The 17,497-nt window shown below is 45.5% G+C and overlaps 1 long non-coding RNA gene across 1 annotated transcript in view; it reads right to left on the bottom strand.

Moving 5' to 3' along the window:
- Window positions 1-17,497, bottom strand: part of LOC122462727 — a 90,085-nt gene that overhangs the window by 31,768 nt on the left and 40,820 nt on the right. The window lies entirely within an intron of this gene.

Below are 17,497 nucleotides of genomic sequence, written 5' to 3'. Positions count from 1 at the left end.
GCAGCGCCAGTCAGCTACCAGTCAGTCGGGAATCAATTTGGAGTGGGCAAATCTACTGTGGGGGTTGCTGTGATGCAAGTAGCCAGCGCAAACTTTGAGCTGCTGCTATCAAAGGTAGCAACTCTGGGAAATGTGCCAGTCATACTTGATGGCTTTGCTGCAATGGGATTCCCTAACTGTGGTGGAGCAATAGACAGAACGTATATCCCTATCTTGGGACCAGACCACCAGGGCAGCCAGTACATAAACTGCAAAGGGGAATTTTCCATGGTGCTGCAAGCACTGGTGGATCACAAGGGACGTTTCACTGACATCAGCGTGGGATGGCCGGGAAAGCTGCATGACACTCGCATCTTCAGGAACTCTGGTCTGTTTGAACAGCTGCAGGAAGGAACTTACTTCCCAGACCAGAAAATTACTGTTGGGGATGTTGAAATGCCTATAGCTATCCTTGGGGATGTAGCCTACCCCTTAATACGATGGCTCATGAAGTCGTACACAGACACCCTGGACAGTAGTAAGAAGCTGTTCAACTATAAGCTGAGCAAGTGCAGAATGGTGGTAGAGTGTGCATTTGGACGTTTAAAGGGTCGCTGGCGCAGTTTACTGACACGCTCAGACCTCAACGAAATCAATATTCCCATTGTTATTGCTGCTTGCTGTGTGCTCCACAATCTCTGTGAGAGTAAGGGGGAGATGGTTATGGTGGGGTGGGAGGTTGAGGCAAATCGCCTGGCTGCTGAATACGCGCAGCCAGACACCAGGGTGGTTAGAAGAGCACAGCAGGAAGTGATGCGTATCAGAGAAGCTTTGAAAACCAGCTTCATGACTGGCCAGGGTACTGTGTGACACTTCTGTTTTGTTTCTCCTTGATGAAAGCCTGCCCCCTTGGTTGCCTCTAAATTCCCTGAAAGCCACCTGCCCTCCCCCCTTCGATCACAGCTTCGATCACAGGAAATAAAGTCACTATCATTTAAAAAACATGTATTCTTTATTAATTGATTATAAAAATAGGCAGATAACTCACAAGGTAGCCCAGGTGGGGTGTGGGAGGAGGGAAGGAAAAGGCCACTTTAAAACTTCTTGAATGACAGCCTTCTATTGCTTGGGCTGTCCATTGGGGTGGAATGGTTGGGTACCCGGAGCCTCCCCGCCTCCGCATTCTTGGGCATCTGGGTGGGGAGGCTATGGAACTTGGGGAGGAGAGAGGGCAGTTAAACAGGGGCTGCAGCGGTAGTCTGTGATCCTGTTGCTGTTCATGAACCACCACCAGACACCGGAATATGTCCAGCGTTGCCTTATGCCTCCTCTGATCTTCCTGCTGCCACCTCTCCTCACGTTCATCAGCCACTTTCCTGTACTCTGCTATTGTGTCCCTCCATACATTCTGCTGAGCCCTGTCAGTGCCGGACAACTGCATGAGCTCAGAGAACATTTCATCGTGCGTGCATTTTTTTTGCCGCTTTATCAGAGAGCCTTTGGGACGGAAGAGGGAGGCTTGAAACGTTTGCAGCTGCTGGAGGAAAAAAGGGAGTGAAGATGCATTTTACAGAACAATGGCTATACTCTTTCACAGTGAACATCACTATTCACATTACATAGCACATGTGATTTTGGTACAAGGTCGCATTTTGCATCTTACATTGAATGCCTGCGGCTTTGGTGTTCGAGATCACACACGCAGTGCCGGGCAACAGAATTCGGCTTGCAGACGGCCATGATAAGCCATAGTCTTTCGGCTTCTGCAACCTTCATAACAGCAGCGCCCTCCTCTCCCATACCAAGCAAAGCACATTGAGTTGGCCATTTAGTGCTGCGGTTTTCCTGTTAACGTGCAGCAGCAGAAACCAAACTAACCCCCCACCCCCATCCAATTCTCTGAGATGATTGCTTTACCCCTCACCCCACCGCATGGCTGGTATCAGGGAAGATCCAGCCAACCCTCTTCCCCCCCCACCATGTGGCTAACTGCGGGGAGGATTTCTTTTCAATCACAGGCAAACAGCCCAGTAGGAATGGCCACCTCTGAATGTCCCCTTAATCAAATTCCCCTATTTCAACCAGGTTACCATCAACGATATCACTCTCCTGAGGATAACACAGAGAGATAAAGAATGGATGTTGCTTGAATGCCAGCAAACACCGGGACCATACGCTGCCATGCTTTGTCATGCAATGATACCAGATTACCATGCCATGCTTGTAGCAAGTAAAGTGTCCTACCATGGAGGACGGAATAAGGCTGCTCTCCCCAGAAACCTTCTGCAAAGGCTTTCAGAGTACCTTCAGGAGAGCTTCATGGAGATGTCCCTGGAGGATTTCCGCTCCATCCCCAGACACAACAACAGACTTTTCCAGTAGTTGTACTGGCCACAAATGCATCCCAAGTCCTCACGGCTACTTAATCATTAAAAAACACTTGCTTTTATAACATGTATTATATTTTAAAAGGTACACTCACCAGAGGTCCCTTCTCTGGCTTCATTCGGTTGGGAGGGTATTTCAGTCAGGGTGATAAAAAGATCCTGGCTGTGGGGGAGAATAGTGTGCTGTGTGCTCTCCTCAAGCTCGTCCTCCTCATCTTCCCCGTCCGCAAAATCTTCAGGCATGGCGGAGAGTACCCCATCATCGGAGTCCACGGATAGCGGTTGGGTAGTGGTGACGGCCCCCCCTAGAATTGCATGCAGCTCAGCGTAGAAGCGGCATGTCTGGGGCTCTATCCCGGAGCGTCCGCTTGATTCTTTAGTTTTCTGGTACGCTTGTCTGAGCTCCTTAAGTTTCATGTGGCACTGTGTTGCATCCCTGATGTAGCTTCTGTCCCTCATGGCCTCGGAGATTTGAAATGTTTTGACATTTCTTCTTTTGGAACATAGTTCTGATAGCACGGATTCTTCTCCCCATACAGCAATCAGATCCAGTACCTCCCGTTAGGTCCATGCTGGAGCTTTTTTTCGATTCTGGGACTGCATGGTCACCTGTGCTGATGAGCTCTGCATGGTCACCTGTGCTGATGAGCTCGCCTGGCCAAACAGAAAATGAGATTCAAAAGTTCCTGTGGCTTTTCCTGTACACCTGGCCAGTGCATCCGAGTTCAGAGTGCTGTCCAAAGTGGTCACAATGGTGCACTGTGGGATAGCTCCTAGAGGCCAATATCTTTGAATTGCGTCCACACTCAACCTAATTCGAAACGGCGATGTCGATTTCAGCGCTAATCCCCTCGTTGGGAAGGAGTACAGAAATCAGTTTTAAGAGCCCTTTCTGTAAAAAAAAAAAAATGGCTTCGTTGTGTGGACGGGTGCAGGGTTAATTCGATTTAACGCTGCTAAATCCGACAAACTCATAGTGTAAACCAGGCCTCAGGAACCTAAACTCCTTTGTAGATCTGTGTCTATCTGAACTAGGCAACCTTCTGTTTTAAGAGACCACATTCCAGCAACCCTAAATGAACTGAGTACAAAGCTGAACACACTGCTGCTTCACTCTTGGTTGAACTCCACCTAGATTTTTTTTTTTTTTTTGGTCAGTTACGGCCTGACCCAAAGCCCACATCTCTCTGTTAGGTTTACAATGCACCATTAAAAACAAAAAACAGCCCTGTGTTTCAGTATTTGCTTGTTCTGTTACTATGAATCTGAATAATTTCAACATAAAGTTAAATAAAAACTTAAATGAACACATGGGCCAATTCACTTACTATAGACAATTAAAGTACACCACAGGTCAGGCCCATTATTGGAACAGATTTACACCAACTCAGGATTTTCCCCTGAATACCTGTAATTTCTGAACAACGAGGGTTAAAGTGTGTCAAGAACTTAAGCTGTTTCTGGAAGAAGGAAATCCAAGATGTGTTGATTAACTGTTTTATTTTTCTCCTTTACAATTACCCTTTGTACTTTACCCTATTTCTCACATACCCTGAAATCCTGGCCTGATCCTCTCTCTCTCTCTCTCGTGAATCACAAGGATTTGGACTATCTGATAGGTACGTCAGCTTGTTACTCTTTGTTCCTTGTCCTCTGACCGATCAAGCCACCTACACACATCCTGCCAGCAGGTGTGTTAAGAGGGAGTGCCCCTGGTGTCAGCCACTGCTGTAACTTGGTACACACTTTAAAGATGAAAATACCATCAAAGCAGCCGAACAGCAAGCACCATCAGCCCAGCAATTAAACTGTCAGGGTTTTGATGTGCACAGTGTTCCGCATGTTCATTAACACTTTCCTTACCTCTTAGTGATGACATCTAGATTATACACTAATTGTGACACACTACAGGAAATCTGATTAGCCCGTTTTAAATGATTTTAGTTTCAAGTTGATGTTACTTTCCCCTGACTCTTGCCCATTTCAGCCTATCACAATAATACTCACAGTTCTCATTTCTTTGCTTATACAACCCTCTAAATTACTCAGTGGTTTGGGTAACTTTAAGGGTTGTGCAATAGGTTCTTCCACACACAAAGATCATCCTCATAGCTTCAGTCTGCATTACTTTCCTTTTTTAGATTAAGGGAAACAGCAAAAGAACAAACAAATACATATTCTCCATTAGACAGAGGAAGAGACACAGCACAATGTGGCTGTCTCACTTGTAATATGCTGCCCGCTTGAACTGAACCTGCTCTGCAAAATGGAAAGTGGAAACAGGCAGGCGGACTGCTTAGAAATGTAAAGGCACAGCATGCAGAAAATTGTCCTACCAGCTAAAAACACACTGACAGAGTGTATGTCCAAACTTTTAAAACACATGTTCATCCTCTGAGCAAAGTTGAGTAAATAGGCTGTGCATAGAAATGCCACAAGCAGTCAAGCACTCAGACTGCTAGGTGAGGATTTCAGCTGGTGGATCTAAGTAGCCAGATAGTTTGTGGGTCCACCAGCAACAACCCTGGTCTTCCCTGTCCCACTTCCAAATCCGTCACCCACACTGCTATAAAGAGAGCAGCCATAGCACACAAGGAGCTGGTTTTGGAGCCAACCTCCAACCATGAAGCACCATGGGTAGGGTGTGTTTCCCATCAGGGATTTGAGTCACTAACACACACCTTGACCCATGTAGGCCTCGGGTTTTGGCTTCTCAGGCTAATGGTAAATAATGTAGGACAAATTGATACTTCCAGAAGTTGGTCTAATACAAGATAGTACCTCACCCACGTTGTCACTTCCAAAAGATCTCTATTTAACTATTACTGTCAGCATTTAGGGAAAAACTCCTCAGTGCACCATCCTCACTCTCTGCTCCACTTAGTCCCCCTGGTGGGAATGCCAGGTGGCAGCATGGCTAGGTGGTGTACAGAATGGAACAACTTTGGATGGTGTGAGGGAGGCTGTCTGAACAGAATATGCTGGTGCACAGGGAGTTTATGGCCTACCAGGGGATTCACAACTACATGGATTAGGGTGAGCATTTGCAGAAGGGCCTAAATTAGTTAGGCACCCTAATTCCATTGAATTTCAAGCGGAGTTGGGTACTTAACTCCCTTAGCCCCTTTGAAAATCTCAGTCTAAATGGTCCCAAAACCTGGCATACAGGGCATGGAGATGGTTGGGCTGCAGAAGGTGCTCACAGGAGTTGCTCCACCCTGGAGGAGTGCCCCTCACTTTCTATGTGATGGGAGGGGAGGGCTCGAATTGCCACCTTAAGGGAAAAATACAAATACCTTCTGCCTTATTTTATTTTGACAAAGAGTTTAATCCAGCCACCACCCAGGTGTGTGCTGAGCCATAAGGCCCCAGGCCCAAGGCAATGCAGAGATGCACAGAGCAGTCCTTTTAAATGTGTGGGAAAGAGTTTCACCACCATATCCCAATTTAGGAAAAAACTAATTAGAGCAAGGATTAACTCAGCAAAATGGTGAGTCAGCTCTTAGCATCAAACACTTAATTGGTATTCCCGATTCCTGAACCCAATGACAGCAGATGGAAAATTTTATATTTAATTGAGTTTTAATGAAGCAAAATTTCCACACACAGAGAGGCTTAATATTAGGATCTGAGGTTATCACCTTCTCAAAGCCAACGTCCCTTCTGACCATTTTCACTCATAAAAGGATCCCAGGGCTTAAATGCTGGGGTGAAGCGTGCTACAGAAAAAGCTAAGCTTGAGCCGAGAAGGCGTTTTTCAGAAGAATGAAAAAAGTGAGTCCCTAGCTTAGTGTCCTGGCCAACTTCCAGTCTGGGGAATTACAATCTGCCTCCTTAAATTTCCCCCTACAGTTTCAATTGGGCACAATATTCATTTTCACTTCACGTTTCTACACCGTCAGCCTCACACTGCTAAACAGTTGCTGACAAAACTTGGCTGCATTTCAGTGGTGGGTAAAGCGATTCCTTTGCAGATAACCTATACAGAATTTCAGGAGCCTTTGTGATGTGGAGTGTAAGATATTGTTATCACTACATCCTACAGTTCGGTGGCATTTGGAACATGAACCTGTAAAGTGCTGACTATTCTGAGCACCTGCTAAGTTATTGGGAGTTAAGGGCACTCAGCAGCTGGCAGAATCAGGCTCTCAACGCCAAAGTTCTGTGGCTGGATTCTACAGCATGGGTCAGAAAACAAGAGCTACAGCTAAAGTACCAGTTGTCCTGAAGTGAGCTGTCTAGAGAGGACGGAAGAGCAATTCTGGTTTGGGCCAGCTTTTGAGGTTTCAGAATTTGTTTTCATTCCACACTGGAACGAAAACAAAACCTTTCAAACTTTTTCACAAAAAATGTAATTGTGTCAAAATGTCCATTTTTCGATTAAACCTGAGCTTTGAGTCAGATAGGTGTGCTGGGGCACGGCAGGGATACGGCAGACCCAAGTTCAAGTCCTTGCTCAACCTGAGACCGAACCAAAATTTTTCACCCCAAAACACTCTGAATCAGGTGGAGAAGGGATTTGAACTTGGGTCTATCATCAATTAGGCCAGCACCCCTACTCACCAGTAGTCAGTCTGAGTCTCTCTCTCTCTCCTGCGCACCCCCGATAAAACCATATGTGAAATATTTCCATCAGCTCTAGCGCTGTCATCAATATAAGCACACACTTTGAGCTGGACTCTGATCTCAGAAAAGTTTTAGACCAGTGTAATTCATGACTTACACCTGTGTAATGTGTAAGACTCAGGCCCTTTGTCCAGAAAATAATTTTTCATTCATACACAACAAATATAAGGCCCAGTCCTGAAGCCTCTCTCCTACGAATGTCAGCAGCAGGTTTTCTACGTGAGGGCTATAGGACTGGGCCCATACCCCCAAATCCAGCTGCTTCTTTGCAGGACAGACACCAGATTCAGTGTAACTGAGAACAGAATCTGATCCTAACTCCTGATTGCTTGTGATATTTTTGGCCGAATAGTAACACCATCCAATAAAGTACAGCAGGAAAATGCATTCTGCATAACTTGTGTCTAGTTTCACTTTCTCCCGTGCTGTAGGTGGGGTTTCAGGAACAGCAGAAATTATATTAATTGTCATCCCATGGGTGGACTCAGTAATAAACTGCGCTGGTGTTGAATCTCAAAAGTGACTTTTTATTTCAAATATGAGCTAGAGTAGCCGCCAGGGCGATTTCATCATCACTGATTCTACCAGTGTGAAATGTAGAGCTGGCCCAAAAAATTACTTGCAATACATTATTCACTGACTGTCAAAAAATATATATAATGACTATTATTCAACCAGCAATAGAGCCAGATGAATAGTCAAAACCTCAGTTCACAAATTACCATGTAATGGAAACAAATTAGTCAGATAAACTCTTTGAAATATTATTCACCTAGCTCTAGTGAGATGCTCATGTTGTTAGCTATCACGATTTTATCATGAGTCTTGCAATATTGTGCTGTTTGTCTTAAAGACCTAGCTCCTGGAGTCCACTGATTACATTATTATTATTATTAGTTGTATTGTGGTTGCATCTGGGTGTCTCAGTCATGGACCAGGACCCCATTGTGCTAGATGCTGTACAAACACACACAAAAGAGAACATGAGAATCTCAGCTTTCATTAAAAAACAGTAATTTCTAGCCTTCATGAAGGCACATAAAAGGTTTGAAAAGGTGAATCCTAAAGCCACAAGATGAATACCACCCATCCACCCCCAATATTTATTATTTAAAAATCTTCTGATTTATAACCAGTCTCAGGATTTTGGGAGGTCCAGCTCATGCTTTCTGAATTCATAGGCTTGGCTATACTGTTGTTGGTATATGAACAGTCTGTTGCTTCCCACGTGATTTGCTCTCCATGCTACTAGCAGACCCAGGCAAGGATTTTTTCCCCCCCCGTGCGCACGTGCACACACACACACACACACACACACACACACAATGGTACACATGGAACAACAAATAGTCAAGGCTTGTGAGACAACTTCTTCAAGTGGTTTATGGGAAGGTACTTTGGGATTTGCCCTGTTTCTCTTCCTTATCATCATTAGACTCTGCTCCCAGCCTCTTCAGTGGTATTTATGAAAGGTTCAATCTATATCGGATAGATAATCCCAGAGAATTCTAATACTATGCCAAGGGAATTTGGAGATGGAGAATTGCTAATGGAGATTTATAAGAACTTGGCTGGCTTGCACTTGCAGTTCCAACTAATCATTAAAATACGTTGTTCTTCTCATTCACCCATTTATTCACTAAAGGGCCCTACAGATTTAATTTTGATTTATTTCCACTAGTGACTTGCCCTCTGAGTGGCCCTTTCAGGTATGATTTCCTTAGATACGCATTGATGCTCACCTCACTTACACATTTGTAGTACAGTGTGTAAATCTCTCTGCAGGTTTGGACGGGGTTGATATGAACAAATGCCAGGCTGGACTAAATTCATAGATTCGTCGTGTTTAAGGCCTGAAGGAGCCATCAGATAGCCTAGCCCAGGGATCGGCAACCTTTGGCACACGGCCCATCAGGGAAAGCACCTGTCGGGCCAGGCTGGTTTGTTTACCTACCATGTCCGCAGGTTCAGCTGATCGCAGCTCCCACTGGCCATGGTTCGCCGTCCCAGGCCAATGGGGACTGCGGGAAGGGCAGCCAGCACATTCCTCAGCCCACGCCGCTTCCCACAGTCCCCATTGGCCTGGGATGGCGAACCGGGGCCAGTGGGAGCTGCGATCAGCCGAACCTGCGGACGTGGCAGGTAAACAAACCGGCCCGGCCCACCCGGGGCTTTCGCTGGTGGGCCATTTGCCAAAGGTTGCCGATCCCTGGTCTAGCCTGACCTTCGGTATATCATAGCCCATTAAATGTCATCCAGTTACCCCCATACTGAGCCCTATCACTTGTGTTTGACTAAAGCATAACTTGTGTTTAGTTACATCATACCTTCCAGAAAGACACCCAGTCTTGATCTGAAGACATCAAGAGATGGAGAATCCACCACTTCAACAGGTAGTTTAACCACTGGACCAAATCACCCTCACTGATAAAAATTGGTGCCTTATTATGAACAAATTTCAATTTGACTGGCTTTAACTTCCAGGCTTTGGTTCTTGTTATGCCTTTCTTTGCTCGGCTAAAGAGCCTTTTAGTACCCAGGATTTTCTTTCTATGCACTGTAATCCGTGACCTATCTTCTTTTTGATTATCTAAACAGACTGAATTACAAGCATCTCATTTTCACCAGCGCTTGAATCATGTTTGTGGCTCTTTCCTGCACCATCTCCAATTTTTCAACTCCTTTTCAAAAGGTGGGCACCAGAACAGGGCCCAGTATTCTATTATGGGTCAATGTTCCTTCATTATGAAGCCATCAGAGTCTAAGTAGAATTTTTTTAAAAAAATCTCAAGCCATCTGAGCTAGACTCTCACGCGTGTGTTAACTTCCAAATGTCAGGCCTGAGTATCGTATAGCATGGACCAGCAAGATAATTCCTACACCATCAGGTGTGTCCCAGCAGTCATACACCACATACCCACCTCTCAGTTTCCCTCAGAGTTCAGGCTCCAAGTTGGTCTGTGTTGTACCCATGTAAATCCAGAGTCCAGTGGAATTACTATGAAACTACATGGTATAACCTAGAGCACAACTGATGAGTGCCTAATTTATGGTTCTTAAGGACTACACATGCTTAAACACACCAGTATTTACAAACGTATAATTGCCACATGATACTGGTAGGTCCTCTGAGAAGAGAGTTTGAATCCCAACCATCTTGAGTTCTGAAGTGATTTTTGGCCATATTAAAACCTTCCTCTGTTGATGTTGTCTGTTCCTACCTGGATTATCCTGAGTAGGAATGCCCAGGCATCTTATTGTGACCTCATTTACCCCAGCCCTCAGAAACAACAAACAGTTCTTTACTCTGAATAGAAATGTCTTGGCTCAGGTCTTCCAAGCAGGGTCTGCCCTTTAATTCCCTGCCCCCCACCCCCAAACACACACACACACACACACAGCGCCCAGTTACAGCCATGGAGTTCATTATACCTTGAACACTTTAAAAAAAAATCAATGGACATTTACCATAGATGAATTTGGCCCAATGAAATAATGACGGCAATGCAACTGAACTTGTAAAGATGCTAGTATCTTGCCATTTCTCTTCCCTATGAATGGGAAGGTAAGGAAATAGCTAACAGTACATGAAAGGCAAAAAAGAATGGAACCACTTCCACAGCATCAGGGACTGCCTATTAGGTAGACTTACATATTTTTCTGGATTCATCTTGTTTTCTCTTGTGACTTAATGCAGGGCGTTGTTGCCTTTATCTTGATACCCCAACAGATTATGTTAGATTATCCATATTGCTAATTAGCAAGATAAAAAATTAAGCAATAGCACATGACAGGCAAATTGCATTTCTGGGCTATTACCAACATGCTTTGGGTGGTGTTGTCAGGAGCATCTTATTGCAAAATGCAATTTTAAAAAAGGCACGAAGTGAGAACAGTGTGTGTGACGCCTAATAACTATGCCATGAGAGTGTGACTTCACCAGCAGCCAACTATATAGCTCCACTTGCACCTGGTGTGACAGTGCTGTTTTGCAATATTGCAGAAACCTGCCAAACGCACAATCTCGTTGCATACAAGCTGCATTCATATAATACGGGTGAGCATTTAAGGGGAAAAATTCAGCTTCCACTCAGCCTCTTCTACATGCAAGCAAGGCCTGATCACTTGTGGAGCCACCTTGAGTCTGCTGCATAGGATGCAGGCCAGGGAAAACATGCAAAGGTGGTGGCTGGAGAGGCAGAAAGGTGTGGGGCGAGCGTATGAACTACAACCGGCTCATTATTCCCAAACCCTGTGTGTCTGGCCAGGGAACAGGCCATGGCTGCTACTACAGTCTTCAGGCAGCTGCAATGACTAGAGAGGGGTTGCATTTACTCTGCTGTTTTATAACTGCCTCCTCTGCCTGAGGCCCCATTAGATCAGGCTTTGCAGGAAGAGAACTTCCAAGTCCTCTTCGTCTTCCTAGTGTTACGCTGAGCGGCATTGGGGACTGCTTAGATCATAAACCTCTGAGACTGAGCGTGAATGGACCCTTCAGTTAACATAACTGTTAGGATAAGTTGATCAGACCGCCTCATCTCAGAGAAAAAAGGGGGTTGTGAACCTGCCCAGGATTTTTTGGACTGTATGGGCAGAAGGGTTTTGCTGGGTACTGCTTCTTTTGGGAGAGGGAGGAAGATGGGGGCAAAGGCAGGACACAGAACACAGAGATAAATAGCTGGAAGGAGCAGCTGAAAGTACTGTGTTTACCCTGGCCTGGAAGAAACCTGGGGAGACGTTTTGGGTCAGGAGTATAGGAGGAAAGGAATTGGTGCTGCAAGCAAAAAGCGGTTTCCTGCTATTTGATTCCTCCTGGGTTCCAAGACACAGGACTTTGTACTTTCTTTGTAAATCAACAAAACTGCATCAGAGAAATACCTCAACTGCATCAGGTTCTACTCCCAGTTGGAACATCCCCAGAGCCTGGAGTTTGGCTAGATGCTCAGGTCAAAAAGGGGCATCATTCTTGCATTGTTCTGCCCCACCCTATTCAACAAGCGCCACATCTCTGGTGGGAGATGGCAACATTTCAAATCTGGTGAGGGAAGTGATGCCTGATGGTTTGGGATGATTTGGCTGGCAAAGATCTGTACAAATGTAAGATATTACTATTATTATTGCCCATTCATTGCCCTAGAATTGGCTATGCCCTAGGACAGGGGTGGGCAAACTATGGCCTGTGGGTTGGATCCGGCCCATCAGGGCTTTGGATCTGGCCCGCGGGATTGCCATCCCTGTGGCGCCGCAGGCCCTGCACCGCTCCCGGAAGCGGCAGGCACCACGTCCCTGCGGCCCCTGGTGACAGACAGAGGGCTCCATGCACTGCCCTTGCCTGCAGGCACCGCCCCCCACAGCTCCCATTGGCCGGGAATGGGGAGCCCCCTGCCACACTCCGAATCCCTCCTGCATCCCAACTCCCTGCCCTGAGCCCCCTGCCTCATCCCACACCCTTCCTTACACCCCTGCCGTGAGCCCCCTCCCGCACTCTGCACCCCCTCCTCCACCCCAACCCCTTGCCCTGACTCCCTTCCTGAACACTGCACCCCTCCGACACCCTGCACTCCCTCCAGCCCCACATCATGGTCCTGCATGCAATTTCCCCACCCAGATATAGCCCTTGGGCCAAAAAGTTTGCGTACCCTTGCCCTAGGATGTAATCAGATCTCCAAACTAAGTAGGATGAAGCCTGGAGAATAAGAAGCTCTCAAAGACCCAAGGTGCTGTAAGAAATGGTGTAGGTGGCTCCATAGACAGCATTTTCCCCTTTGCCAGTCAGTCAATGCTGCACTCTTGCCCCACTATGGTGTTAGGGAGTGCTGTTATTCAAGTGCCTTTTAGCATTAGATGGTAATCCAGTGCCCTGGCCACTTATCACTATTAAAGATCCTTTGGCATATTTCACAAGGTTAGATTGTTCACCCCCGTATAGGTATTTATATTCTGCCTCCTTAAATTTCTCTGGTCGTTTCCACTGGTTGTGATATTATCCGCTTCCTCCCAAAAATGCTGTGTGGGGTTGCAAGTGCAGAATGGCTGCAGAGCAGTTGTATCCCAAACGCTGCCGTATTTCAGAGCCAGAAGTAGTTCTTGTACATCCTGGCTGTGGTTTGGATCAGTGTAATTTATATAGCAGTAGCACTCAGGGGCTCAGGGCCCCACTGGGGTAGGCAGTGTCCAAACACCCACGTCTCACAGTCCAGGAGAAAAGGGGGAGGGGGGGGAATTCTGGCTGAAAGCTATTATGAAGCAGTTTTTAATTTCAGAAAGTCCTGTTGTCTAAAATATAGAGCCAGATTCTCAGCTGGTGCAATTAGAGAGACTGGCACTCAGGAGGTCACTGCCATTAGGAAGGATCAGTCATGGTGCTTAAAACAGCCATAATTATTATTTCTACTCATGCCCTTGTGGAGAAAAGGTCTTTAAACGAGAGAGAGAGCAAGCAGCTGTATCTTCTAGTTTGTGGAGCAAGGGACAGTGACCCACTGTACTGCATAGCTGAACTTAATCAATGGCAGTCTGGTGACTACTGACAGAAAATGTTCATCCAGTTCAAACACTGCCACAGACCCTTGATCCTTGCAGTTCAGGTCAGTCAGTGATGCAGGTGGCTATAAAAGGTTGCATCCGTACAGGAGTTTTCCACAAGGGAGAGAGCATGCAAGATGCCTTGCCTCATTCTGTGTCCCCCTCCTGTGCGAGGAGGCCAGACACGGAGGCTGTCAAAAAGGGAGGAGGAGGTGGGGCCATGACCAACCAATTCCCATCTGCACTGGGATGGGACACAGTGGAGAGCATACATCCCTCCCCCCTTCAGGCTGAAGAGCTCCAGAACGCCTCCCAGGGTTCTCACTGGGAGCGTGCAGCTTCGTGCTGACTTGTACCAGAGCTGTCCCAAAGTTACAATCAGAGCTTCCATCAGTGGCTCATGACCAATGCAAACAGCAGCCACAGTGAAGCATTTTGTATAGTTCAGTTCTGAAATGTTCCATTGTACAGCATATGCATTCCAAGCTAGGGTCGATGTTACATCCATAGAAACGCATCGGTAATTCTCTATGGGGAAGGAATTCATATTTGTTTTCTTTTATTAAATAAATGTAGAGCTCAGGAATGTGAAAGAACAGCTCTCTTGGCTGGGGCCAGGAATACTGTGGGCACCTTTCTCTGACAGCTCTCTAGTGCACCCCAGCTCTACCTGACCCCACACACCTTTAAGTCTATGCAAAATGGCACAGTATTTATACCTGCTCCTGTATTTTCCACTCCATGCATCTGATGAAGTGGGTTCTAGCCCCCAAAAGCTTATGCCCAAATAAATTCGTTAGTCTCTAAGGTGCCACAAGAACTCCTCGTCGTTTTTGGTTTTTTTGCTGTGTGCGCAAAAGTGCATTCATCTCACTAGGGATAAGACTGAGACAGCAAACATTTAAGAGGAGGCGGCTTGTTTCTCCTTCCTACTTGCAGGTGAGAAGAGTATCATGGGAGAAAAAGCAGCCCAGGAACTGTGTGGGGGGGGGGAAATGTATGAAAGTAACTCCTTGAACCTACTGGGGGCTTTGTGCGTGCACTGTAGTGTTCTGTTTTGCTGAATTCAGTGAGAAGGCGTATGGAAATACCATTCTGTTCACTGCCCTTAGAACAGGGGGACCTGGGTCGAGTTAATCACTACTGGCATGCCAGCTGGGCAGGTAACCTCAGCCACTCGTGACATTTTGTATGTCACTTGCTATCACATTAGTGAAAGGGAACACCAGGGGTTTCCAACCAGGCTACAAAGGAAAAGCTCAGCAAGAGACAGCTGCAGAGTTGGTTGGCTCTGCGCATGGCGAGTCAGCCATAGGCACCTGAGACATGGTATTCTCTAGTGGACGAAACTTCTCTTTGCCTTGGCTTTCCCCCAGCTTCTTCCTTTGTCATAGCATCACATGTCAGTGTTAATGATTGATGTTAAACCAACAAGTGCACGGTTAGGGCAAATCTTATCAAAGTGATCTTCTAAAAAGCACCAAGCACATGTCAGGTCGTGCAGGGTTTGGATAGAAGAAGGACCTGCCTGAACTTTTTCTGGTTTTTGGTGTCAGCTGTGACTTTAAGCAGAGGCACCATCTAGTTGTCAAGTTCCAAGATAGTTATAGGGTAGACAGTCATATGGCACAGGCCACTGGAATCAGTGGATATAGCCCTATTCTATGGCAAGGTTGTTGATATTCACAGCCCCCTGGCCCAGATCAGGGAGCTGGGGCTGGGAAAAGCATTTTCCTCTCTTACTGTTACTTCCACTGTAGCCCATGATTGTACCTCTTTTCCCATAGGACTGACTTTACTAACAGTAGTAGAGTTATTTTCAAGTCAAGTCATTATGTTAAAGCTCTATGGGTCAAGCCTTGTGGCTCATATACACACCACGGTTGTCAGTGGAACTTTCTTACTCAGGTTTCTCTTAGGTCCTACTCTGATAACACTCTGAAGTCAAGGACCTCAAGATTCAGCCTGATGTTAATTGGAAGTGGATCTGAATCAAAACCCCCAGATTTCAAATAGCCCTAAGCTTCAGGGACATTTGAAATCTGAACCCAGATCTAAACATTGTGGTTTGAACCAGTGTCTGTTAATATTGTTTATTGACAAAACTATGGCAGAAACTGGACTTTAAGGTAGGGACACACCACACATTTGTATGGTACCCATAAAAATGGGAGCCCATTTCAGATTGCGGCCTCTGGATGTTACCATAATAATCCTTGTAATAGTTAGTAAATAGAAATGATACATGAGCACAACTGGAAAATTCACCTGATTTCCATTACAACCTTGAAAATCAGACCAGCTTTGTCAAAAAGGCTTGATAAGGTTCAAAGACCTTTCAAGTGAATCTGGCAGTGGTTTCAAGTGAGACTGGTGTAAGGAATCTGTGGCTGCAAATGGTACATACAGACACCATGGTTGTTAGTGGATCTTTCAGCACCAAAGACTCAACTAGGGACAGCTTGCTACTTAGCTGTGGGGCAGCCACTAGCTAGGGCAAGATTCAACCCAAGTCTGAGATCCATGGCAGTTCAAGGCCCATTGGGGTGTCATTCTCTAATTTAATCCATGGAGAAATACCGACAGACTCCCAGGGTTATCAGCCCTCAGGATCCCACAACCTTGAGCTCCAAGACCCACAAGTCCCTACTACCTTTCTAGATCAAGCTGTAGGGCTTCAGTTTTAATGCTGTGGGTCCTGGGTTTTATCCTCACTGAAACCTGTGGTGCATTTATAGATTGTGGCCTTGAGAATTATAATTGTTTCAGAACAATGCAGATTTGGAGCTTTCTAGATATCAATTCTACATAGCTTTACCACTCTGTTCTTTACTCTCTGCAGATTTTCATACCAAACCCAACACCCTGGAATCTGAGCACCCACACATGAAAGCAGTGGAAGTTAGTACTTGTTGTCACAGATTAGTCACGAAGGCGCACATGGAGTTTGTGCATACAAGTATACCTAAGCAATTCTGAAAAGCCAAATCTGATCTGTACCTCACTTATGTATCAAACCAGTCTGCATAATAGCATAAACAGTACAACTCCCTCCCCCCCACCCCACCACCCCAAATCTATCCATGCAGGGCAAAGACAGCTACAAAGTTCTGAAACACAGAACAATTCATTTCACTATATCAGTTTTGCAGTCTGCTTTCATCTTAGCCCATTTAGATATAACAGGTATCAGAGAAACTTGGTGGAACAATGATAATTAATGAGACATGGTAATACCAGGGTACGCAATATACAGAAATGACAGAGTAGATCCGGTTGGTTTGGGAATGACATAATATGTGAAAGAGAGAGTCAAAGAGAATACAAATCTAAATGAATCAAACTGTACCACAGAATATCTGTGGATAGAAATCCCATGCTTGAATTAGAAGAGTATAGCAGTAGGAATATACTACTGACCAGGATGACTGTAAAACCTTCGGGGAGAGTAGAGAGGCTACAAAAGCAGAAAACCCAATAATAGGGGATTTCAACTATCACCTTATTGACTGGGAACATGTCATCTCAGGACGGGATGCAGAGATAAAATTTCTAGACTCCATTAAGGACTGCTTCTTGGAGCAGCTAGTCTTGGGACCCACAAGGGGAGAAGCAATTCTTGATTTAGTCCTCAGTGGTATATAGGATCTGGTCCAAGACATGAATATAGCAGAACTGCTCAGTAATAGCAACCATAATGTAATTAAATTTAACATCTTTGTAAGGGAGGAAATACCAAAGAAACCCACCACAGTAGCATTTAACTTCAAAAAGGGGAACAACACAAAAATGAGGATGCTAGATAAATGGAAATTAAAAAGGAACAGTCACAAGAATTAAATGCCTGCAAGCTGCAATGTCTGCATGGGAACTTTAAAAAAAAAGATCATAATAGAGGCTCAGACTATATGTATACCCCAAATTAAAAAAAAAAAAAAAACAAAAAACACACAGTAAGCAGACCAAAAAAATTCCACCAT

This window comes from Chelonia mydas, chromosome 13 (assembly GCF_015237465.2).
Source record: "Chelonia mydas isolate rCheMyd1 chromosome 13, rCheMyd1.pri.v2, whole genome shotgun sequence".
NCBI classification, from domain to species: domain Eukaryota; kingdom Metazoa; phylum Chordata; order Testudines; family Cheloniidae; genus Chelonia; species Chelonia mydas.
The sequence above is the reverse complement of the archived record's forward strand: the minus strand, read 5'-3'. Positions and strand labels throughout refer to the sequence as shown.